Source organism: Ornithorhynchus anatinus, chromosome 2 (genome assembly GCF_004115215.2).
Source record: "Ornithorhynchus anatinus isolate Pmale09 chromosome 2, mOrnAna1.pri.v4, whole genome shotgun sequence".
Lineage (NCBI taxonomy): Eukaryota > Metazoa > Chordata > Mammalia > Monotremata > Ornithorhynchidae > Ornithorhynchus > Ornithorhynchus anatinus.
Genome location: NC_041729.1, coordinates 58,618,767 through 58,643,657, shown reverse-complemented (window position 1 = coordinate 58,643,657; position 24,891 = coordinate 58,618,767). Strand labels below are relative to the sequence as shown.

The 24,891-nt window shown below is 41.6% G+C and overlaps 1 protein-coding gene across 2 annotated transcripts in view; it reads left to right on the top strand.

The window, feature by feature from the left end:
• The window catches only part of RBFOX1 (RNA binding fox-1 homolog 1), a 1,878,609-nt gene that overhangs the window by 829,164 nt on the left and 1,024,554 nt on the right, over window positions 1-24,891 (top strand). The gene's annotated exons all lie outside the window — the stretch shown is intronic.

Genomic DNA, 24,891 nt, shown 5'->3' with positions numbered 1-24,891 from the left:
AGACTATGTCTGTTTACTATTGTGCTGTACTTTCCCAAATGTTTAGTACACTGCTCTGCATGCAGTAAGAACTCAAAAAACATGATTGAATCAATGAACAAATGAAATGAACATGAACAGAGACCAGAGTATGAGTGGGGCTGTACAAGTCATGAGCAATATAATCCATTCTTCAGATCAGATTTTTCAATCCTAAAGTCTCTGGACTGAGCCTCAAATTGTGAAACTATAGTGTGTCTGAACCTAGAGTAATGCATGCAGAACAGGTTACCACATTTTAAGATGGACATAATGGAACTGGAAAAGATCAGCTACAATGATGATGGGACAACTCCTGTGTGAAAACAGTCTGAAAGTTAAAGACTTTTTACTTTAGAAAAAAAGGAAGGTTAAGAAGAGAAATGATTCAAGTCTATAAAGTCATAAAAAGTGTGGACAAGGAGAAAGTGCAGTTTTTCACCAAATCACACAATACTCGGACTAGGGGAGTATCTCTGGAACAGGAAGGAGAAATAGTCAAGACAATGAAAGGCAAGATGGAAAAGTTAGAGATGTTACAAGATCATCTCTAACCATGAGAACGGATGTCTTAGAAAGCTACCATCACATTTCCTGCAAGAGTCCTGGGTGCCACTGTAAAGCAGAGATAGTCCTGGATTGCTTGGGTCTTTCATTTGACACAATTTAGCATTCCCTGTGCTCTTGACTGCTTGTATTTTACAAAGACACACCTTTGAACGTTGATAACATGGAATTCCCATGTTATTCTGTTCTATTTATTTCATCTATTTCCATTTTATTGAAGGCACATCTCCTCCAAGAGGCCTTTCCTAAGCCATCATTTCCTCTTCTTCCACTCGCCTCTTTGTCACCCTTGCATTTGGATTCACTCTCTTTATTCACCCCTCTCTCAGTCCCCCAGCACTTATGTACATATCCGTAATTTATTTATATTAATATCTGTCTCCCCCTCTAATCTTTAAACTCATTGTGGGCAGGGATTATGTCTACCAATTCTGTTATATTATACTCTCCCAAGCATTCGGCACAGCTGTCTACACACTGTAAATGCTCAAGAAATACTCATGACTGATTCATTGAATTACAGTAAAAATGCGAGACAAGTCCTCTGTAAATGGTTCAGAAAGCTATCGTAATTTTATAAATGAATCCCAATCTATTGACTAGTTTCCCAAGAACCTTTCTACATCTAGGGTCTGGGGATCTTTAGATCCTCAAACCCAATGAGTTTGGTTCTAATGGGATTCTAAGATGACCAAACTGATTTCTGAGTTCACAGTCATTTTCAGTGGTCCTTTGTGCAAACACCTTGCTCCCTCAGGGATTTTTCTCTTCGTCTCATCTCTCCTTTTATCTCAGAGCCTGTCAAACTGTTAGCCTTCTAGTCAGAGGCATAGCTGCCTCAATTTTGTAGGGCAGGGAGGAACTCTAGGCTCTCAATGAATGGGGTAGAAATAGAGGAGTCTGCTCTAGATGGAATTCAGACTTGGAAAATGCAATCAGATGCCTTCTTTCCACTCTATGGTTCACTGAAAATATTTTAAATTAAAACAGCTACAGCAACCTAAATGAGTTTCTATGGTTTATTATTAGATTTTAGTTGTGGGGAGGGATTGGTCGAGGAAGAGTTATTGTATTAAATTGGTGGTATTGTTTAGCTCTTGGGAATGATTTCAGAAAAGGATACAAAATACATATCTACCTCTAGAGAAATAGTCTGGAGGAGAAATCACATGGAGAAATAAAAATGAGGGGGAAGTAATATTGCAAACAGTGTATGATTCAATAATACTGCTGGATTGCTTTGTTGGTTAGCTAATGAAGCATGGTAGCAAATTCCAACACAAACATAAGTCAGCTAGCATTCACAATAATAGGAAAGCGAGTCCAGGAAATGTAGGATTATATTTGCTGGTAAATATCTTTCCAAAAAAAGAGGTGGTTCCAGGCCTTTCATTCCTCTTATCTCTATACCATGCATGAGTTTAATCAGTCAATCAGTCAGTGGTATTTATTGAGCACTTACTATGTGCAGAGCACTGTACTAAATGCTTGAGAGAGTACAACAGAATTAGTGGGCATGTTTGCTGTCCATAAGGAGCATAATAGAAAATCTACCTGAGCTATTGCCTCTGATAAATATTGATGGCAAATATAAATGACAAATATAGGTGAACATTTCCTTAAATTATACAATATAAATCACTTATTTATATTAATGTCTGTCTCCTCCTCTAGATCGTAAGCTCATTCTGGGTGGGGAAAATATCTGTTAATTCTGTTATATTCTCTGCACACAGTAAGCACTCAATAAATACCATTGATGGATTGACTGAAACCTATCCATTCCTTTACTTATACACTTCTCCCATAAAGGTAAGCTGCTTAAACATGAAAGAGTCATTTCCTGCCTCCATCTATAAGGTGCTTCCAGAAAGAACGATTTTACAAGAGAAAAATTTTTCTCTGTCCCTAATAGGGAGTTGCAATGGGCTCTAATATGGTATTAATTAAATCCTGCTTCACTGTATCTCAGGTTTCTTTCATCAAATGCAGGTGGGAGGTGGAGGAGGAGGAATTTTCCTGACTGCTTAATACAATTACCCACGAAAACTACATGTGGTCATTTTATCAGCCCCTAATTGTCTTAAGTGATTAGTGGATAAGCATTTCCATAAATTATTTAGTTGGATTCAAATTTTGTGCAATGACCTCTATGTAAATCACAGGATATCCCCTGAGCTTTCAGAGGTAGAGGTGAAGAAAGATGCAGTCTCATTCTATGTAAATTACAATAACAGCTCTATACCCTTGTTCTTAAAATGGACACCTTGTTGAAGCCTGGGAATCTTGTTTGCCTTTTTCTTTCAAGATAGATAGGGCCCACATCATACTTGGTGTAATTATTGCAGGTCTGTATAATTATCGAAGACAGCAGGATCTATTGAAAAGAACAGGGATCTGAGAATCAGAATACCTTGGTTCTAGTCCCAGTCTGCCACTGGCTTTTTGGTGCCTCAGATTCCTCATCTGTTAAATACAGACAATCCTCACCTATTACACGGGAATGTTGGTAGAATAGAATGTCAACAGATTCTGAAAAGTAAAGTAAAAATGAAAATGCTATACTCATGACTTGGGGGAAATATGCATTTAGCTGAAAACCAAGCTATTTATCACTAGGTCCCCATGAGGACACGTTGAAGCACCAAATATCCTAAGAATACATTTTAACACTGAGTGAAATCTATGCCATTCTATCAATAAAGTTGAAGGGACTCCGAGAAGTCATCCCACACCATAATTAACCTCTCCAGGGTGCTTGTGTCCTGTTTTGTTTTTTTTTAAGATAGCCACCTCCTTCTTTGGTGGCTGGGTTGCATGTTTCCTCATCCATAAAATCAGGAAGCCTTGCCTTATACCCAATCAAACTCTATTGCTGCCCTGAAGTCGAATTTCTCTTGTTTATTCCTTGGTGAACTTGGACAACTCAGTTGTGGACAGTGGTCTTCTAATTAAAAAAACATTTTAAAATGTCATATACTTATGAACAGCTATCACCCCTTTCTACAGGTGAAATCAACTCAATTCCTTTAACCTCATCTTACTCTTCTCTCTCTCACTTTTAATCATTTTCATTGCATTTCTATTCATGCCCCAGTTCTTTTACACTGTTGCTATTTCAGTGGCCTCCAGTACCTTAATTAAACATGGGCTAATATAGAGAATAGTTGAAAGATTTCTCTCCATCTCTTAAGGTCTTAGTCTTAGTAATGCATTAAGATACTGTATCAGCTTAACAAAATAGTATTCTGTTACTGACTCATGTTTATCTTCTGCTTAACTCAGTTCCTAGATCTTTTTTTCTTGGCCCTTCTCCATCATATATTAAACATGTTACTTTTTTATCCCTTTGTACAATATCTTACACACAGGCCAATTGAATTTCATCCTGTTTTGTAAGACCGTTAGTTTAATTTATCAACACTATCAATGTTATTCCTGTTTTCCTGAAGGTTTGCAATATAATGTCACATGCAGATATTAAATATTTTTTCAAGTTCTTCCTTCTGGTAATTATAATTGAATAGTACTGAACCCAGGACCAGATTCAGTCGGATTCTCTCTTATACATCATTCCAAAACAATAAAAACGAGAGAAGCAGCATGGCCTAGCAGAAAGAACATGGACCTGGGACTCAGAGGACCTGGGTTCTTAGCCTGGCTCCAGCACTTGTCTGATATGTGACCCTGGACAAGTCACTTAACTTCTCGTATCTTCCCAACGTTTATTTCAGTGCTTGGCACATTTATTCATTCATTCATTCAATTGTATTTATTGAGTGTTTACTGTGTGCAGAGCATTGTACTAAGCACTTGGGAAGTACAATTTGGCAACAGATAGAGACAATCCTTACCCAACAGCAGGCTCATAGTCTAGAAGAGGGAAACAAAACAAAACAAGTAGAGAAGCATCAGTAGTATCAAAATAGATAAATAGAATCTGTTGTGGGTAGGGATTGTCTCTCTTTACTGCTGTACTGCACTTTCCAACAGCTAAGTACAGTGATCTGCACCCAGTAAGCACTCAATAAATACGATTAAATGATCAACTCTTGACAAGTACCACAATTATTATTACTTAATATTAACCCCATAAACTAGAATACTATGTTTAGACAGGGTAAATGATGTCCAGAGTCATGTTTCTATAGACACACTCAGTCTTATAATATGGATGCTGGTGAGGCAGATTACATTCTCTATGTTCCCTGAAGTGGGAACATTGAGAAGCAGCATGGTCTAGTGGATAGATCATGGGTCTGGGAGTCAGAAGGACCTGGGATCTAATCCCTCCTCTTCCACTTGTCTGCTGAGTGTCCTTGAGCAAGTCACTTAGTTTCTCTGTGCCTCAGTTATCTCATCTGTAAAAAGGGGATTATGACTTTGAGCCCCATGTGGGACAGACTGTGTCCAACCTTATTTATCTTGTATCTACCCCAGCATTTAGTTTAGTGCCTGAAACAGAGTAAGTACTTAAAAAATTGCATCAAACAAAAAACACCAACACCACTGATTTGTTTTATGTTAGCTATTTTGAGCTACATGGTTCCTCATCCTAACTGTTCTCAATAGAAACCTAGGGCTAGAAGGGACTTGAAAAAATATTACAATCTATCATCAGTCTCCAACAGCACTCCACCTGAAACTATCCTAGCCATTAAGGTCTTTTTCTGATAGTATCATTATCATTATTCTCATCTCCCACTCCCTACTGCATCCCCTAATTTACTCCCTTAGCTCTTTTATCCTCACATTACTTATTTACATATCTGTGATTTTGTTTATTTGTATCGATGTCCGTCTCCCCCACTCTGGTCTGTAAGTTCAGTGTGGGCAGGGAATGTCACTGTTTATTGTTGTATTGTACTTTCCCGAACACTTAGTACAAAGGTCTGCATACAGTAAGTACTCAATAAAAATGATCCAATGAATGAACGAATTATAATTATTAGTAATTTTAGTGACACTTCATGAGCAGAGAATGTATCTACCGACTCTGTTATAACAGAGTTATAACATTGTGCTTTGCACAATGCTCTGCACACTCTAAGTGCTAAATAAATGTGTATATAAGTGCAAAAACTCTGAACATGGGCCTAAATATATACATAAGTGCAAGAGGTGGATGAAGAGAAGCAGCATGGCATTGTAGATAGAGTATGGGCCTAGGTGTCAGAAGATCATGGGTTCTATTTCCAGCTCTGTCACTTGTCTGCCGTGTGACCCTGGGCAAGTCACTTCACTTCTCTGTGCCTCAGTTACCTCATCTGTAAAATGGGTTTTGAGACTGTGAGCCCCATGTGGGACAGGGTCGGTGTCCAATCCGACTTTCTTGTATCCACCCCAGCGCTTAGTACAGTGCCTGGCACATAGTAACTGCTTAACAAATACCATAATCATCACTATTATGAAGAATTGATGAGATTCATGTTGTTGATAATTGTCAGGGAAGGCTGTTTGGAGGAAGTGGGGTTTAATGAGGGATGTGAACGTAGGAAGGCTTGAGATCAGGCAGCTCTTGGCGGAAGGGATTCCATGCCCAGGAGTCAATGTGGGCAAGGGGTCAGAGGTGGGCAAGTTGAGAGTGGGGTACAGACAGGAGGTGGGTTTAGCCTGAGTGGTAGGCACTCAGGTAGGTAGCAGGTCAGGAGATGTGACATTGAAGGAGGAAATAGCTGTGGAAGTTAAATGTAAAGAATTTTAGCTTGATATGGTAGGAGATAAGGAACTGATGAGGGTTTTGAAGTGGGGGAAGATATGGGTTTAAGCAAAGTTTCAGGAAGATATTTCAGACAGCAGTCTGATGTTTGGACTTAAGTGGGGAGAGTTTGGGGAAAGAGTCACTTGAGCTCACTCCACTTCTGTTCCCTGCTGTATTTATAAATGGCCACTCTGACTCCTTCGCTTCCTCCTTTAAACACAGACACATCTGCCCTGTACTAAAAGTCTCCTCTGGATCCCACTGCACCATCCAGTTTTGCCCCATCTCCCTTCTTCCATTCCTATTCAAACTTCTTAAGCTGCCTGCTACAGTTTCTCTCCTCCAATTCCCTCCTTGACCCTTTTGAAATTTGGATTCCACTCCCTTCACTCTCCTGAGACCACTCTCTCCAAAGTCACCAGTGACCACTTCTTGTTGAGAAATTAATGGCCTCTATTCTGCTTCAGTCTTCCTTGGCGACCTTCAACACTGTAGAAAACTACCTTCTGCAAATACTATCTAACCTTGGTTTGATTGATACAGTTTTATCCTGTATTTTACCTCTTTTTACCTCCCTGGCTGAAAATTCTTAGTTTGTAAATTTTGCCTCCCTCCCCACCCCTAACTTTATGTGTACTACAGGCTCTGATCTGTGACCCTTTCTTTTCTAATATGTTACTTATTTCCTTGAGAGCTCTCTCCCTCCCATACCTTCAATTAAGAATCTCTTTCAAGAAGAGACAGATAGTAATCTACATTAGCTTTAACCTCCATCCTTTTCAGTGATCTCATATTTCCTCATGCCTCCAGGTCAGCCCTACTCTGTACTCTTATTCTACAGACTACCACTCTCCCCATCTTTACAATTCTACTAAATTCACACCTCATCCAGGAAGCCTTCCCTGACTAACTTCTCATCTTCCCACCCTATTATCCCTCCCTTCTCTGCCACCTCTGCATTTGAGTCTGTACCCTCTAAGCACTTAGGTGCTCACCCCAACCTGACATCCCACTTGGTTGCCCCACCTCCCTACTGTATGTAATTTATTTTAATATCTACCTCCCTGGCTAGATTGTAAAATCCTTGAGGGCCAGGATCAGAAGTGCTTAATTCAGTGTTCTTCACACAACAGAGGCTCGATAAAATATTACTGATAGACTGATAGGAAGACCAACAAGGATGTCTGTACCACAATCCAAGTTGTGGATGAGTGGGTGGAAAAGAAAGGGCTGATCCACAAAATGTTTATGAAGCAAAATCTTGATGTTGCTGTAATGATGGATGATTGTCTTGAATCTACCCCAACCCTTAGCACAGTGATTGGCACTTAGCAAAGATTTAACAAATATTGTAATTATTGTGATGATGTGATTATTAAGACAGAAGAGTCACCATGATTGCAGTCAAGGCCATCCTTCCAATGGGATATGTTGGGACAATTGGGACCTAGTTCTAGAAAGACCCCTATCACCCCCAAGTTTGAGTGGCAGAACTGTTTGAGCACAAGAAAAACCAAGATAAATAGATCTCCAGATCTAATAGCTTGTGGGATCAAACTCCAGGGCAGGGGGAAGATCACTGGGAAGCAGGGGTTGGGGGGAGGCAGGAATTAGTAGTTTCTATGCTCGAATTCTGGCTCTGTCCACTACCTCTTCCATTGCTCTATATGTTCCAGGCTCCATGCTCCACTAAGATTCGTCTGTTCCCACTGTCAGGAGGCAGCACTGGTCTGGAATGTACACATGGGATGATTCAGTATGGTATCACTTATGTTGTTATAGGGGATTTGGGACCACAATTCTTCAGATCGTCTTCAGTGAATAAATTCATTGAGATGCAGCCTGGCCTAGTGGAAAAAACACAGGTCTGGGAGTTAGAGGACTTGTGTTCTAATCCCAGTTCTGCCACTTGCTTGCTGAATGACCTTGGGCAAGTCACTTAACTTCTTTGTACCACAGTCATCTCATGTGTAAAATGGGAAATGAAGACTTTGAGCCCAATGTGGGGCAAGGACTTTGTCCAAACTGATCATGTTGTATCTATCCCAGCACTTAGTACAGTACCTGGAACATAGTAAACACTTAACAAATACCATGGATAAGTGAGTAAATTAATCACATAATTTGTATTGTACTCTCCCAAGCACTTAGTAAGCACTCAGTAAATATGAATGATTGATAATTGCTCAAATAACATTTTCATACATCTGTCTATAGTTTTAGTGTAGAAGAAATACAATAAGCATTCTGCTTTTTCACTTTTACATTGTTGTGTTAAATTGTAGGGCTATGCAGGTGGTTTATCTAAATGAGCAATCCAACAGCTGCCTCATGTGAAAGAGGAGTGTGAATCTGCTCTCCTGGGAGGAGTGGTTTCCATTCTTCAATTAAGATAATCGAGCTATGTTCCTCAGGCATTTTGGGAAGCAGCTCACGGGCTGTGTCCTAAGTGAAGGTCGATTTGTGGAAAGGAGAGAGAGGCCCAGCTTTCCATGATTGTTTCATAAGGGTAAAGTTCTCGATGGAGGATTTGCCCCAAAATGACAGTTCTGCAAGGAACTCTCCATTTCTGAAGACAAAAAGGAAAAAAATTCCTCTCACATTTCCATTCCTCCATCCTTCTTTCCTATCCACCACCCCTTTTCCATCCTCAAATTCACCTGCCCAAAGAGAAGGGAGTGTAAGCTACTGCTCCCTAGCCAACAGATTGTCAATAATCCCTATTTTTGGTTTAATTTTGTCATTTTAACTAATCAAACCTTTTAGGGGCTCTAAAATATTTGTAAGGCTAGGATGATGGGAAACAATCAATGATGAATGGAATGAATGGAATGAATGAAGTGAAAATAAAGTAGATTTACTGGCACAGTAGTTTATTGAGCTTCTGCAATTCGATTGTGTTCCATACTACACTTAGGAGACTGTAATTCAATCTGCCATTTGGTCTGATCATTGTACTCTGCAGTAGTCTAGTAGAAATTTGGGATTCTTAATGTCCCAGGTTTCTCTTAAAATGACCCTTTTCCTAAATGCTGTGACAGAAGGACTTTCATCTGGGAATATATGTAACAGGATTATTTTTCTATCAGCCTTAGAAATGAAAAGACTTTCCATGGTGTCATTTCAGAAACAAGTAGAAGATGAACATGCCACAGTGGTTAGGACCTGGAAGGGTGCTGATCTGGGATATTTGCAAATGGACTTCTGACTTGGTAGCTGAGGTGGATAGGCTGATAAATGCCCGAAACTGAGTAAACTAATACAGCAGGACAGGGATAGGAGTGAGATGTTGGCTTGTTCCTCTATTTATGGTGTGTGGGTGTGTATATGTGGTGGGGGGGGGGAGGTAATGGGTAATGGGTAATGGGTAATGTAATGGGTGTACATCTACACCTCTGTTCATCTTTCCTGATCATGAAATTCTATTAACGTATGTGTGGATGTGAAAGAAACAATCAGTGTGCACCCAACAATTGATTCTCCACTGCCTGCATGGTGATGTGTTTGTCACTGTTTTTGAGGCTGTATCTTGGAGTCCTAAAAGTTCTGAAGCCTCTTTACAAGGAAAATGCCCCCCTCCTTTGGTTTGTCATATACTAGTTTGGTCTGTTTTGATACTATTGTTCACTCACCGCACCTTTTACATTCTTTGATATTCTTCAGATTTTTTGAAATTGTGCTTCATTATGCTTTTAGGCTTTCGTTTTGTCTTCCCTGCTTGTATGTATCCCATTTCAGCTGTCCATTTAGCAACTACTTGGTTTCCTCATCAATAACCATTAGTAATGTTTCTCGTTGACATTACATAAGCAGAACCCTGCTCAAGGCACTTGGGTTGGACACCATCGCAGCTTGGAAGACACTTTGCTTTAAATATGCCAAAAAATGTGTTGTGTCACACAGGTGTGACAGACACTTGGATAAGGTTGGAGGGAAAGAGTTGGAGTAAGGAAGGACACATGGAAACAAAGATTAGAGACAGATTAGGAGTCAGAAGCTCACCTCTGCCATTCCACCCTGAAGTTCGATGCTTTCACTGCTCTTAAGCAACCTCCAGGGCAAAAAGTGGCACATCGGTGGCTTCCTCTGACCTTTGTGGGTCCCTTCAACCTAGGAAGCTCCTCTGACCTTGATTGCCATCCTAGGTCCTTTTCTGCACATGTTCAGTCTAAAGTTGTAGTAGCCTTTAAAGCTGTTGGTTTTTTTGCATTCATTTGAAATAGTATATGAGTTGGCAAACTGTTGGAATCTTGGTTGAAATTCAGAAACTCTAAAGGGGACAAATGAGCTGAGCTAAATTTATAGAAAGCTATAGGTCGTACAGAAGACCAAGTAATGGAGTGAGGAGTCTATGTGAGGCAGATGTATTTCAGGTAGATTTTATTCCTTGACTAATCCTTAAACATTGTAATCTTATCAGGGTTATTAATAACGATATTATTCATTCATTCATTCAATAGTATTTATTGAGCGCTTACTATGTACAGAGCACTGTACTAAGTGCTTGGAATGTACAAGTCGGCAACAGATAGAGACAGTCCCTGCCCATTGACGGGCTTACAGTCTAATCAGGGGAGACAGACAAAAACAATAGCAATAAATAGAATCAAGGGGACGAACATCTCATTAAAACAATAGCAAATAAATAGAATCAAGGTGATGTATATCTCATTAACAAAATAATAGAATCAAGGTGATATACATCTCATTAACAAAATAAATAGGGTAATGAAAATATATACAGTTGAGCGGATGAGTACAGTGCTGAGGGGAGGGGAAGGGAGAGGGGGAGGAGCTGAGGGAAAAGGGGGAAAGAGGGCTTAGCTGAGGGGAGGTGAAGGGGGGTAGAGGGGGAGCAGAGGGAGCAGGGGGGAAAGGGGGAGCTCAGTCAGGGAAGGCCTCTTGGACGAGGTGAGCTCTAAGTAGGGTTTTGAAGAGGGGAAGAGAATTAGTTTGGCAGAGGTGAGGAGGGAGGGCATTCCAGGACCGCGGGAGGACGTGGCCCAGGGGTTGATGGCAGGATAGGCAAGAATGGGGGAGGTTAGGAGGTGGGCAGCAGAGGAGCAGAGCGTGCTGGGTAGGCAGTAGAAACAGAGAAGGGAGGAGAGGGAGGAGGGAGCAAGGTGAAGGAGAGCCTTGAAGCCTAGAGTGAGAAGGTTTTGTTTTGTGTGGAGGTTGATAAGCAACCACTGGAGGTTTTTAAGGGGAGTGACATGCCCAGAGCATTTCTACAGGAAAATGAGCCAGGCAGCGGATTGAAGAATAGACCGGAGTGGGGAGGGAGAGGAGGAACGGAGATCAGAGAGAAGGCTGACACAATAATCCAGCCGAGATATAATGAGAGCCTCTACCAGTAAGATAGCCGTTTGGGTGGAGAGGAAAGGGCGAATCTTGGTGATTTTATAAAGGTGAGACCGGCAGGTTTTGGTGACAGATTGGATGTGTGGGATGAATGAGAGAGCCGAGTCAAAGATGACACCGAGGTTGCGGGCCTGGGAGATAGAAAGGATGGTCATACCATCCACAGTGATAGGGAAGTCAGGAAGAGGACAGGGCTTTGGAGGGAAGATGAGGAGCTCAGTTTTGGACATGATGAGTTTTAGGTGGTGGGCATCCAGGTAGAGACGCAGCGTGGCTCGGTGGAAAGAGCACGGGCTTTGGAGTCAGGGCTCATGAGTTCGAATCCCAGCTCTGCCACTTGTTGGCTGTGTGACTGTGGGCAAGTCACTTAACTTCTCTGTGCCTCAGTTCCCTCATCTGTAAAATGGGGATTAAGACTGTGAGCCCCACGTGGGACAACCTGATTCCCCTATGTCTACCCCAGCGCTTAGAACAGTGCTCGGCACATAGTAAGCGCTTAACAAATACCAACATTATCATTATTATTAGAGACGTCTTGGAGGCAGGAGGAGATATGAGCCTGAAGGGGCAGGGAGAGGACAGGGGCAGAGATGTAGATGTGTGTGTCATCTCCATAGAGATGATAGTTGAAGCCAAGAGATCGAATGAGTTCACCGAGGGAGTGAGTGTATATAGAGAGGTTGCTCAAATGTTTGCATGGCCTGATACAGTGGCTTTTATTCTCCCTCTATTTCCCTCTCCCTATTCGGTCCCTCAAAGATTCTGGGCAGGTCTTGGAGGGAGTAAGGAGTGCAGGAAAAGGGAATATTTCATTTTTTTAATACAGTACTAAGCACTGGGATAAATACAAGTTAATCGGGTTGGGCACAGTACATGTCCCACATGAGGCTCACCGTCTTAATCTCCATTTTAAAGACAAGATGACAGAGATTCAGAAAAATTGTGACATTTCCAAGGTCACATAGACAGTGGTGGATCGGGGATTTGAACCCAGGTCCTTCTGACTCTCAGGCCCATGCTATATCCACTAGACTGCTCTGCTTCACTATTTTCTAATGTTCCCTTCTGCTTCATTAAATCTCAGCCCATTTCAACCCTTGTCCTGGAGTATGGGAGGGGACCAAACTGTGCTCTACCTTTCATTGTCTTTGCCCCTGGCCAAGGCACAAACTCTGGAGTTCCAGAGAGGCTTAGTTTAGTGGAAGGGCATAGGGGAATGTATTTCAACACCTTTGGTAGTCTGAGGATAAAAATAGGAGAAGAGTGTCTTAAAGGATGACTGAAAGTAGGGGTAGTTGTGTGAGAAATGGGCTTGGGTCGACACTCCACAACCTAAGATAAGACAAGACACTCTTTCAATCTTGTTCTTCTTCCACTCTGGAAACACTAGACCAGTTTTGGGGCAGATGTAAATATTGTCTTTCTGGTCGTCAGGTACTTAATTTTTCTGAGATATAATATAAAGCCTCATATCCTGTGTACTCTCCCAAGTTCTCAAGACGGTGCTCTGCACCTAGTAAGTGATCAGTAAATACCATTGATTGATTGATTGATTAACTTCAGAAATCATAAATTCTCCAAGACAAATCTTGCATATGTCTTCCAAGTAACAGGAAATAGAGGGGGTTTACCCCAAGAGAAATTTGACTAGTCAAATTAAAACTCAGCTCAGTGAGGGATTAACTTGGGGAAAGAAATAGCAGAGGGAAATAAACACCAACCTCTTTTCAAGTGGGGTTCTGAGAGTTTTAATAAGAAAAATCTTCTGAAGTAGATAAGTTGGGCTTTCGGTAAAATCTCAAGAGATGAGGACAAGGAAATCTGAAGAGAAATGGAAGAACAATGTTTACATTAAAAGAGAATGTCAAAGGGCAGCCTGTTTGCTGATGTTCTTGGTAGCCTGCTGTGCTTTTATCCTGGCTGGCTTGGAACTCCTGGAAGCAGGCATGTGGCGGGAGGAGGTCTTTTTCCACCCTTGGCTGGACTATGGGAAATGATGCCTGTGAATCAAACTACTATCCCCCTGACAGGGGCCATTCCCAACACACAATTTAAACAGGCATTTTTCATAGTTGTAGTTATGATCTGATCTGATCATAACTACATAACTAATATGATCTGATTGCTATTGCTGCCAACTCCTTTGCCACATCCTCCCTCTGGCCTGGAACTCCCTCCCCCTCCATAAGCACCAGACCACCACTCTCTCCACCTTCAAAGCTTTACCAAGGCCACGACTCCTCCAAGAGGCTTTCCCCTATTAAACCTGTTCTTTCCCAGACCTTTCCCTTCTGCATCATCTATGCACTTGGCGCTGCACCTTTTGAATACTTGTATTCACCCCATCCTCAGTCCAATATCACCTACATACATATTCATAATTTATTTATTTATATTAAAATCTGTCTCCTTCTCTAGACTGTAAGCTCATTGTGGGCGGGGAACAAGACTAACTCTGTTGTGCTCTCAGAAGTGCTTAATAAATTGCTCTTCAAACAGTAAATGTTCAATAAATACTATTGATTGATTGTTATCTAATAGGAATTCAGCAGGAAGATGTAGTCTTCACAGATATATAGTAACATAGCTCCCCGAACTTCAAAATGAATTTCATTCAATTGTATTTACTGAGTGCTTACTATGTGCAGAACACTTGAGAAGCACAATTTAGCAACAAATCGAGACAATCCCTGCCCAAAATGAGCTCATAGCCTAGAAGAATGCATACATGCATGCTCCTGCACTCATGTGTGCACACACGTACTCGTGTGCGCGCACACACACACACACACACACACACATGCATACGTAGCATAGGGAAGCAGCTTGGCCTAGTGGCAAGAGCCCGAGCTTGAGTGAGAGGACGTGGGTTCTAATTCCGCCTCCACCACTTGTCTGCTGTGTGATCTTGGGCAAATCACTTAACGCCTCGTGTCTCAGTGACCTCATCTGTAAAATCGGGATTGAGATTGTGAGCTCCTCATAGGACAACCTGATTACCTTGTATCTACCCCAGCACTTAGAAGAGTGCTTGGCACAAAGTAAGGGCTTAACAAATACCATCATTATTATTATTATCCCTGTGTCCCAAGGAAACTTCCTGCACACTGATGGGTTTCTGATGCCAGCCGAATACTTCTAACATTCAGAACCTATTATCTCCCAACTAGAGGGCCCTGCATTTTTCTCTGGAGGATATTTAATCAGTTACCAGCTCTCTCTCTGATGAATATTTCCTCTGGGATGATCCTGGTGGGGGATTATGCCTGTTGGACCACAGTCACAAAACTCAGGAGACAGAATCTATGGGAATCACTACTGGCATAACTCTGTCAGTAATCTTTCAATCAAACATTGGTACTTACTGAGTCCCTACTTCATACAGGGCACTGTACTAAGAACATGGGAAAGTACAGTGTAATAGGGTAGGTAGATTCTGCCCAAAGTGAGCTTACAGACTAATATTGAAGATGGAATCTTAGTAATAAAAATTCTAATGGTAAAAGAAAATAATCAGACATTCTAGCAAGAGGAATAAAATATAAAAACATTTCATTTGGCAATAAGCCAATATTCAATACAAAGACTTCAACCAAAGTATCTTAGATGTTATATCCAATAGTCAAGTCAGTAGAGTACACCAATTCTATAGTTAATATCTTGTTAAAACAGGAACTCGCTTCAAGACTGGCCCTGCTTCATAGGTAACATAAAGGCACTGGGACCACTGACCTCTCCCTGGAGATTTTCCTCTCTGCTTAGATTCTTGGAGATTTTATTCCAAAATTAGGACTTGTCTGGCCCGATTTTTATACTTTCAGAAGGACTTAGAACTTCCATGGGGCAATTATTTCTTTTAATAAACTGAGATTACTGGTGCTTCTTCATCTAAAGTGAATGCTAAACATTTTATATCCATTGTTAACTTCCAGTTATTGCTATATTCTTGGAGAAGGGCTTTGGTTTTAAAAGACAATATGTTTCTTTATATGTAATTTACTTTTTTCCTCCATCACAGTGACTCTCCATGTGTTTCCCACACACACTAAAAACATTCTTCCACCTTTTACATTTTAAAATATCCTCTGTATTTCTGCCCCACGTCAAATCTTTGTGATCTTAGTTAAAGTACTCTATGTTTTTGGGTCAATCTGTCTGAAGATTCTTTCCAGTTTTGTTTCTAAATTTGACTTTTTAACCTCATATGCCAATCTCTTGGTCCCTTTGTGCCAAAAAAGGATTGTGCCTCTCCAACAACACCAGTTTTTCAGCAATATCTGGGGGAAATGGTGGAGCTGTTGACTCTGTTCACCGGTTCGTTCCCAGTAGAACAATGGTGAAAAACATTGCCACCTATTCTCCAAGCCAAAGGGGTATCTGTTTCTCTCCCACACAGAAACACCCATCTTTTTTCAAGAATCTTCAGCAAGTGCCCCAGGTAGCTCAGCATTCAGATCATCTCAATAACAGTGGAGAAGCAGCAGCAATCTTCATGTCAGGAAGTTCTGTTGGGAAATTGGACAAGGTGCAGTGGAGTCAGAGGAAGAAGACTATTATGAGGGCCTTGAGATAGAAAAGATGTTATCCTGGCTGGATTATTGTGTCAGCCTTCTCTCTGATCTCCCTTCCTCCTGTCTCTCCCCGCTCCAGTCTATTCTTCACTCTGCTGCCTGGCTTATCTTCATGCAGAAACGCTCTGGGCATGTCACTCCCCTTCTTAAACACCTCCAGTGGTTGCCTATCAACCTCCACACGAAACAAAAACTTCTCACTCTAGGCTTCAAGGCTCTCCATCACCTTGCCCTCTCCTACCTCTCCTCCCTGCTCTCTTTCTACTGCCCACCCCTTATGCTCCGCTCCTTTGCCGCCCACCTTCTCACCGTCCCCCGTTCTTGCCTATCCCGCCGTCGACCCCTGGGCCACGTCCTCCCGTGGTCTTGGAATGCCCTCCCTCCTCACCTCTGCCAAACTAATTCTCTTCCCCTCTTCAAAACCCTACTTAGAGCTCACCTCCTCCAAGAGGCCTTCCCAGACTGAGCTTTCCCTTTTCCCTCTGCTCCCTCTGCTCCCTCTCTGCCCCCCCTTCACCTCCACTTAGCTAAGCCCTCTTTTCCCCCCTTTCCCTCTGCTCTTCCCCCCTCCCTTCCCCTACCCTCAGCACTGTGCTCATCTGTCAATTGTATATATTTTCATTACCCTATTTACTTTGTTAATGAGATGTACACCACCTTGATTCTATTTATTGCTATTGTTTTAATGAGATGTTCATCCCCTTGATTCTATTTATTGCTGTTGTTTTTGTCTGTCTCCCCCAATTAGACTGTAAGCCCGTCAATGGGCAGGGACTGTCTCTATCTGTTGCCGATTCCAAGCACTTAGTACAGTGCTCTGCACATAGTAAGCGCTCAATAAATACTATTGCATGAATGAATGAACACTTGAAGATAGCACTAGTGCTTCATATACATGCACACATATGCTTGCTGAAGGTTTTAATATTTGCAGGGTGCATCACACACTGAATTCTCCTTCAGTCAATCAATGTTATTTATTGAGTGCTTACTTTGGGCAGAGCAATGTAGTAATCACTTGAGAGAGTACTCCTTGTGTTACTCCAGCCAACATTCCACAGATTGCATGAAACAGCTTCTGGGTAGCTCTCTGCTTTTATTTCTGGGTAAAAAATGTAACTCTGGTGTCTTACAACTGTTGTACACAGGATATCTGCTCACATGAAGATAACAGGGAGAAGCCTGTAGCTCAGCAATGATGGATAGTGTGGGTTGTCTTATTTAGATGCTCATTCTTGGGGTATGATATGAGTCATGTAATTCAGCATTGCCTGGTAGCGTTATAGCAAATATTCTCCTCAGTTGTTTGGAGACCTTGTAAGGTTCTAATGGCCCAGGAGAAACTCTGCTGTTGGGGTGAGTGTCTAGAAACCATCTCTCCTATTAAGGAATGGTGGGAAATTTATAATGTCAGTGGATATCCTGGTTTATCCTGGTTTGTCTGACAGTCGAATTCCTGGTTGTACTCTAGATTTCTGCAGTGTGGGCCTGAATTGTATCTGGGGATTTGTCGTTGTTGCACCAAGGCTGATACTGTTGTCCTGATTCATTTTGGTCCTGAATGGATATGCTACTAGCAACTGATATATATATTTTAACCATTCTGCCCTACCTCTCTTCTGACAAGTGAGACCCAGGCTATCTTGTGGACCTTTAAACTCACTGTGGGCAGGGAATGTGTCTGCTATATTGTACTATTCCAAGCACTGCACACAATAAGCGTTCAGTAAATACATTTGAATGAATGAATGAACAAACTTCTTTTAAACCATATTGCCTGAGGTGGTGATCTACTACACTCTTAAAATATCTGTCTCACTTTCTGTCCACTGTTATCCTATTACATTCTAGCTTATCATGAATAGCAATCAATCAATCTTATTTATTTTGTGCAGCATACTGTACATGGGAGGGAGAGACAACACAGCAGTATAACAGACACAATCCCTGCCCACAAGTTTATAGCCTAGATAGGGAGACAGACATTTGAATGAATAAATAAATAAATAAATAAATAAATAAATAAATAGGGGATATATACATAAGTGTTGTGTGGCTAGGGAGTAGAGATGGTGAATAAAGGAAGAATGTCAGGGTGATGTAGAAAGGAGTGGGAAAAGAGGAAAGGAGGGCTTAGGGAAGACCTCTTGGAGGAGATGTGCCTTGGATAAGGCTTTGAAGGTGGGGAGAGTAATTGTCGGATATGAAAGGGAGGACTTTCCAGGCCAGAGGCTGGACATGGGTGAGAGGCTGACAGCAAGGTAGATGAGATTAAGGTACAATGAGTAAGTTGCCACTGGGGGAGCAAACTGTGCAGCCTAGGTTGTAGTACAGGAGTAGTGAAGTAAGGTACGAGGGGGCAAGTTTATTGAGTACTTAAAATCTGAGGGTAAGGAGCGTCTATTTGATGCAGAGGTGGATAGGCAACTATTGGAGGTTCTTGTAGAGTAGGGAAACATGGGCTAAATGTTTCTCTAGAAAAATGATCCAGGCAGCTGAGTGAAGTATGGTCTGGAGTGAGGAGAGACAGGAGGCAGAGAGGTCAGCAATGAGGCTGATTAAGTAATAAAGCAAGATAGAGAAGGAGCTTGGCATGGTGAATAGAGTACGGGCCTGGGAATCAGAAGGTCATGGGTTCTAATCCAGGCTCCGCCACTTCTCTGCTGTGTGACCTTGGCAAGTCACTGAGCTCATTGTGGACAGAGATTGTATCTCTTTATTGCTGAATTGTACTTTCTCAAACACTTAGTACAGTGTTCTGCACATAGATTGAATGAAAAATTGAATGAATGAATGGACTTCTCTGTGCCTTCTCTGTAAAATGGTGATTAAGACTGTGAGGCCCTTGCAGGACAGGGACTTTGTCCAACCCAATTTGCTTGTATTTACCCCAGTGCTTAGTATAGTGCCTGGCAAATAGTAAGTGCTTAACATATGTAATCATCATCATCACAAGGATAAGTGCTTGAATTAATGTGGTAGTGATTTGGTTGGAGAGGAAAGGGTAAATTTTAGCGATGTTGTTAAGATTGAACTGACAGAACTTAGTGACAGATTGAATGTATGGGTTGAATGAGAGAGAGGAATCAAGGATCAAGGATAACTTCAAGATTTCGGGCTTGTGAGACAAGCTGGATGATGGTGCTTTCTACAGTGATGGGAAAGTCAGGGGAAAGACAGAGTTTGAGGGGGAAGATAACGAGTTCTGTTTAGAACATGTGATGTTTGAGGTGACAGCACGACATCCAAGTAGAGATATCCTGAAGGCAGGAGGAGAAGAGAAGGTGAGAAAACACTGCTGAAGATGAAGAGTGGTAGTTGAAGCCATGGAGCAAATTAGTACTCCAAGTGTATGGGTCTAGATGGAGACTGGAAGGGGAAATTTGGGCATACCACTGTCATATTTCTCCTTATAAGTCTGCTCCAGTGAAGCTCTGTTACTTTCAAAATTATGGTGTACAGACTATGGCTCAAGTCCTCACTGGAGAAGTTCTTATTTTGCCCTCATTGACCTTCCTGCCTCCTGTCTCCCTCCATGCCAGTCCATATTTCATTCGGCTGCTCAGTTCATTTTTCTACAAAAAAATGTTAAGTCAACATCTCCCTACTCCCGAAGAACACTCAGTGGTTTCCCATTCATGTCTGCATCAAACAGAAACTCCTTACTATTAGCTTTAATACACTCAGTCAGCTTGCCCCCTGACTTTACTTCGCATACTCCTACTACAGCTTAGCCCACACAGTTTGCTCCTCTGTCACCATCTTGCTCACTGTTCCTCTTATATTTTCTATCTCATCACCAACCCCTTGCCCATATCCGCCTGCTGTCTTGGAACTCCTTCTCCCTCCGTATGCCAGACCACTACTGTCCCCACCTTTAACGACTTATTAAGGTAACGTCTCCTTCAAGAGACCTTTCCTAATTAAGTCGTCTTTTCCCCAACTACCTCTCCCTTCTGCATCATTTATGGACTTGATCTGTATCTGTACCTCGCTTCTGTACCTTGCTTCTCTCCTTGTACAACCCAGCTCACACACTTCGCTCCTCTGGTGCTAACTTCTCAAGGTACCTCGATCTCACTTGTCTCTCCGCTGACCCCTGGCTCACGTTCTACCTTTGGCCTGGAACATCCTCCCTCCTCAAATCCTCCAAACAATCACTCTTCCCCCCTTTCAAAGCATTAATGGAGGCATATCTCCTCCAAGGGGCCTTCCGAGACTAAGCGCCACTTTTCATCATCTCCCACTCCCTTCTATGTCACCCTGCCTTGCTCCCTTTGCTCTTCCCCCCTCTCACCATCCCACATCACTCATATATATATATATATGTAATTTTATTTATTTATATTGATGTCTGCTTATTTATATTGATGTCTCTCTGCCCCCCAGAGTGTGAGGTCTTTGTGGGCAGGGATTGTCTCTCTTTATTGCTAAATGTGCCTTCCCAAGTGCTAATCCAGTGTTCTGCACACAGTAAGCACTCAATAAATATGATTGAATTAATGAATGAATAAATACCCCGAAAGCATTTGATATTCACCCTACCCTAAACCCCACAGAACTTATGTACATATTCCTAATTAATTAATTTATATTAATATCTCTCTCCCCCTCTAGAGAATCAGCTCCTTTTGGGCAGGTAACAAGTCTATCAACTCTGGTTCTGTTGTGCTCTCCCAAGTGCTTAGTTCAGTGTTCTGCACAAAATAATCACCAAGTAAATACCATTGATTTATTGGAACACTTGAGGAGAATGGAGGACAGCTTTATGCAGAAGCTTCATATGAATCAAGAGACAGGGAGGCAAAAGTGAAAACATTAAACTGCAAACATTAAACACACAGCACTGAAAAAGCTAGTCCTTATGTATACAAAATGTACATCATTGGCCTTTTACATCACACACACACTGAGAGTTGAATTTCACCATCAGTAGGTTCTTCTTCAAGTAAGAAATGCAGATATATATATAACAGGACCTCATTGGTGGAGACCAACTTAATAGTATTTAGTAAATGCTTACTGTGTGCAGAGTATTGTAACAAACACTGGGAGAGGATACACAGGTGAGAATTAGACACGGTTCTCAATTTGAAAGTGTGAGAGGGGAGAAGGAACTGGAGCCATACTCAACAGGAATGATGAAACAATAAAACACAACACCAACAAATATAAGCAATAAAATCACTAGGATGTTGTGGATAGAAGAGAATAATTTCAGGCTCCTCATCAAAATCGGAGTCCCAGATGCGCCCATAGCCACAGCATTTGTTCAGTTCAATTCAATCACATTTATTAAGTGCTTACTGTGTGCAAAGCACTCTACAAAACACTTGGGAGAGTGCAATACAACAACAAAGAAATACAGTTCCTCCCCATAAAAGGCTCAAGGCAGCCACTCCAGCTGCCCAGGTTTTTGTGGAGACCTCATGTTGCGGGTGCTGTTCTCTTCCTACCTGGGTGGTGAAGCCCGTCAATGGGCAGGGATTGTCTCTATCTGTTGCTGAATTGTACATTCCAAGTGCTTAGTACAGTGCTCTGCATATAGTAAGTGCTCAGTAAATACTATTGAATGAATGAAAGTTGAGGACAGAAGGGAATCTCCTGGACGGTGTGGAGGAGAACCAGTACTGATTCTTTGGGAAGCAGCATGGCTGTCCAGGTGGCCAGTGGACTTTTATCCCTGGCCCAGTCTCCTCACAGTCCCATGAACCTAGGTTGTGGGGAGAGAAGGCAGAGGTTACCAGGATGCCTTTCTCAGAGGTGATGGCATTGTCTGAAAGCATCCAGGAGCAGATTTTATCCCTGGTCTGGCATGCCTAGAACATGATGGATGTGTGGGACTTAGATAGCAGGAGATAAGATGGAGGTTTCTGCAGATGCTTTGCTCTGCCTATTTGTTATGGGTCACTGGACACTGTACTACCTAATTCAATCAATCTATAAATAAACTATGTTTATTTAATAAGTATGGTATTTGTTAAATGCTTACTATGTGCCAGTCACTGTGGTAAGTACTGGGGTGGATACAAGCAAATAGGGTTAGACACAGCCCCTGTCCCATGTGGGGCTCACAGTTTCAATCCCCATTTTACAGATGAGGTAACTGAGGCACAGAGAAGTGAAATGACTTGCCCAAGGTCACACAACAGACATGTGGCAGAGCCAGAATTAGAACCCATGACCTTCTGACTCCCAGGTCCATGCTCTGTATAACTATGACATGCTGCTCTAATTTATTGAGAGCTTAGTGGGTGCAGAAAACTCTACTAAGCGGTTGGGAGAGTACAATGTAACAGTGCTGATAGACATGTTCCCTGCCTAGTTTTCTGAATTCAAAATGTACCTTCCAGCTCCAAGTTGTCAATGCTAAGCTTCAGTTGTGAGTATTTCTAAGATACTAGCTAAGAAGCAGTTCATAGTAGCCTGCAAGATTTTTCTTATATGTGCTTTCAGAGCACAGACATAATTATGGTATTTATTAAGTGCTTACTCTGTGCAAACTACTACTATTCTCTGAGGTAAATACAAAATAATCAGGTTGGACACGGTCCCTGTCCTGCAGAGGACTCGCAGTCTAAGTGAGGTGGTGGGGGGCAGGGCAGAGGTAAGGATTTAATCCTTATTTTACAGATGAGGAAACTGAGGTACAGAGAAGTTAAATGTCTTGCCCAAGGTCACACAGCACACAAGTGCTTGCTTGTATTAACCCCAGCACTTAGTACAGTGTCTGGTATAGAGTAAGTGCTCAACCAATAGTACAATTACTAATTTTGAAGTGACAGAGCTGGACTAAGGTCCTCAGACTTCCAGGTCCATGATCTTTTCATTAGGACATGCTGCAAGTGTAGCTCCTTGATAATTGTTTAAGGAATTCCAATGATTCTTGTGGCCTGTTGAGTTACAGAGCTTCCCAATAGTTTGGAAGTAATGATAATAATGATAATAATAATAATAATAATAGTAACTGTGATATTTGTTATGGGCTTACTATATGCCAGGCACTGTTCTAAGCCCTGGGGTAGATATAAGATATTTGGGATGGACACAGACCCTGTCCCACATACAGCTCTGATTCTTAATTTGCATTTTACAGATGAGGGAACTGAGGCAAGAGAACCTAAGCGACTTACCCAAGGTCATGTAGCGGATAAGTGGCAGAGCCAGGAATAGAACCCAGATCCTTCTGACTCGCAGGCCTGTGCTTTATCCACTAAGCCATGCTCCTTCTTAGAAGTGTTCTCTGACACCAGCTTCCCTGTCTCTAGTTGGTTGCTAATGCATATACCATGGACTAGGTTGATCAAGGCCAGACTTACTAAAGTGGTGATGGGAAGAGGGTCAGGAATCTTCCACTCTGAGTCAGCAGGTCACATTGATAGATATTGCCTTTGGATCTTGCTGAATCCTCGCAGTCAAATTTGCTTATCAGTTGTCAAAGCCTTGGTTGGCTAATGGTGTGAATGAGTGTAACTTTTATAAATATGATAAACAGGTCTTGGTTTTATTTTTGCTTTTATTCTACTTCTGTTTCTGTTGAAATGAAAAGATAATGCCTACTCTGTTTAGCTATGATAAGAAAGCAAATTGAGATTCAGAGAGTGTAGGATTAAAAATACTTCTCAGGAACTGATCCAGAAGGTTCTGGCTAGGATCTGGATGGCAATAAGGAGCTGTGAAATAGTCCAGTAGTTTTCAATTGTTGCTCTCTCACCTCTCATTTTGAAGAGGGTATTCATGATGACATCTTTGAAATCCTGCACCACCTCCTCAATTTTTCATAGACTGGAAAACCCAGGGCAGCTGTCTTAGCAGCAAAGCGTTTCCTTACTTGTAAAGTTCTGCAGGAATGTCACCAGTTCCAGGAACTTTACTAATGTTCACAGTGACTTGCTCAAAAACTAAATCAAAGACTGTATCTCCACATGATGGCAAGCTCGCTAGGCTTGTCAAAATCATTTTTAATGCATTTATGAAAAATCTAAGACCTTGAGAAGCTACTTCCCCATTTGCCATTGATTCAATTGTTCCATAAGATATAGTGCTTTCTCAGAGTGCAACTATAGACCTGGAAGAGGTTTTATGCTTACTGATGAGTAGTGTATTTCCTTAAAAATAATAAAGTAAAACATGTGCCACATCCATTTTATGCCCAGCATTTTTCCCCTAAAAGAAGAGAAATTCACCTTTAAATTTTCCCTTATAATTGAAGAGTTTGCATGAACAATCTTAGGTGGTGATAATAGTTGTAGATGTTATTAGTGATGACATTTATTGAGCACCTTTCTGAATGTAATGCCCTTGGGAAAGTACAAGAAAAGTGCAAGACACATTCCCTTACACTTTAATGAGATAAACGGACATAACAATATTTACAATGATGGAATCTGAATTTCCTTTAAGCTTTTTTTTTAAAATAGTCAACAAATTTTCACCAGTCCTGGCTGCATGGTCAATAGTAATTGTTGAGTGCTTACTCTTTGAGGAGCTTTGCACTAAGATCTTAGATTTTACAACAGTAGAAATGATCCATGCCTTCAAGCAGCTTACCATCTAGCAGAAGAGAAAAACACTAAAGTAAATTATGAGATGGGCAATCCACAGACTTTAAACATGTAAATAACTGCCATCAGGGCTTGCAGGTAGAGGGGTTGTGGAAGAAGAGTGTGGAAG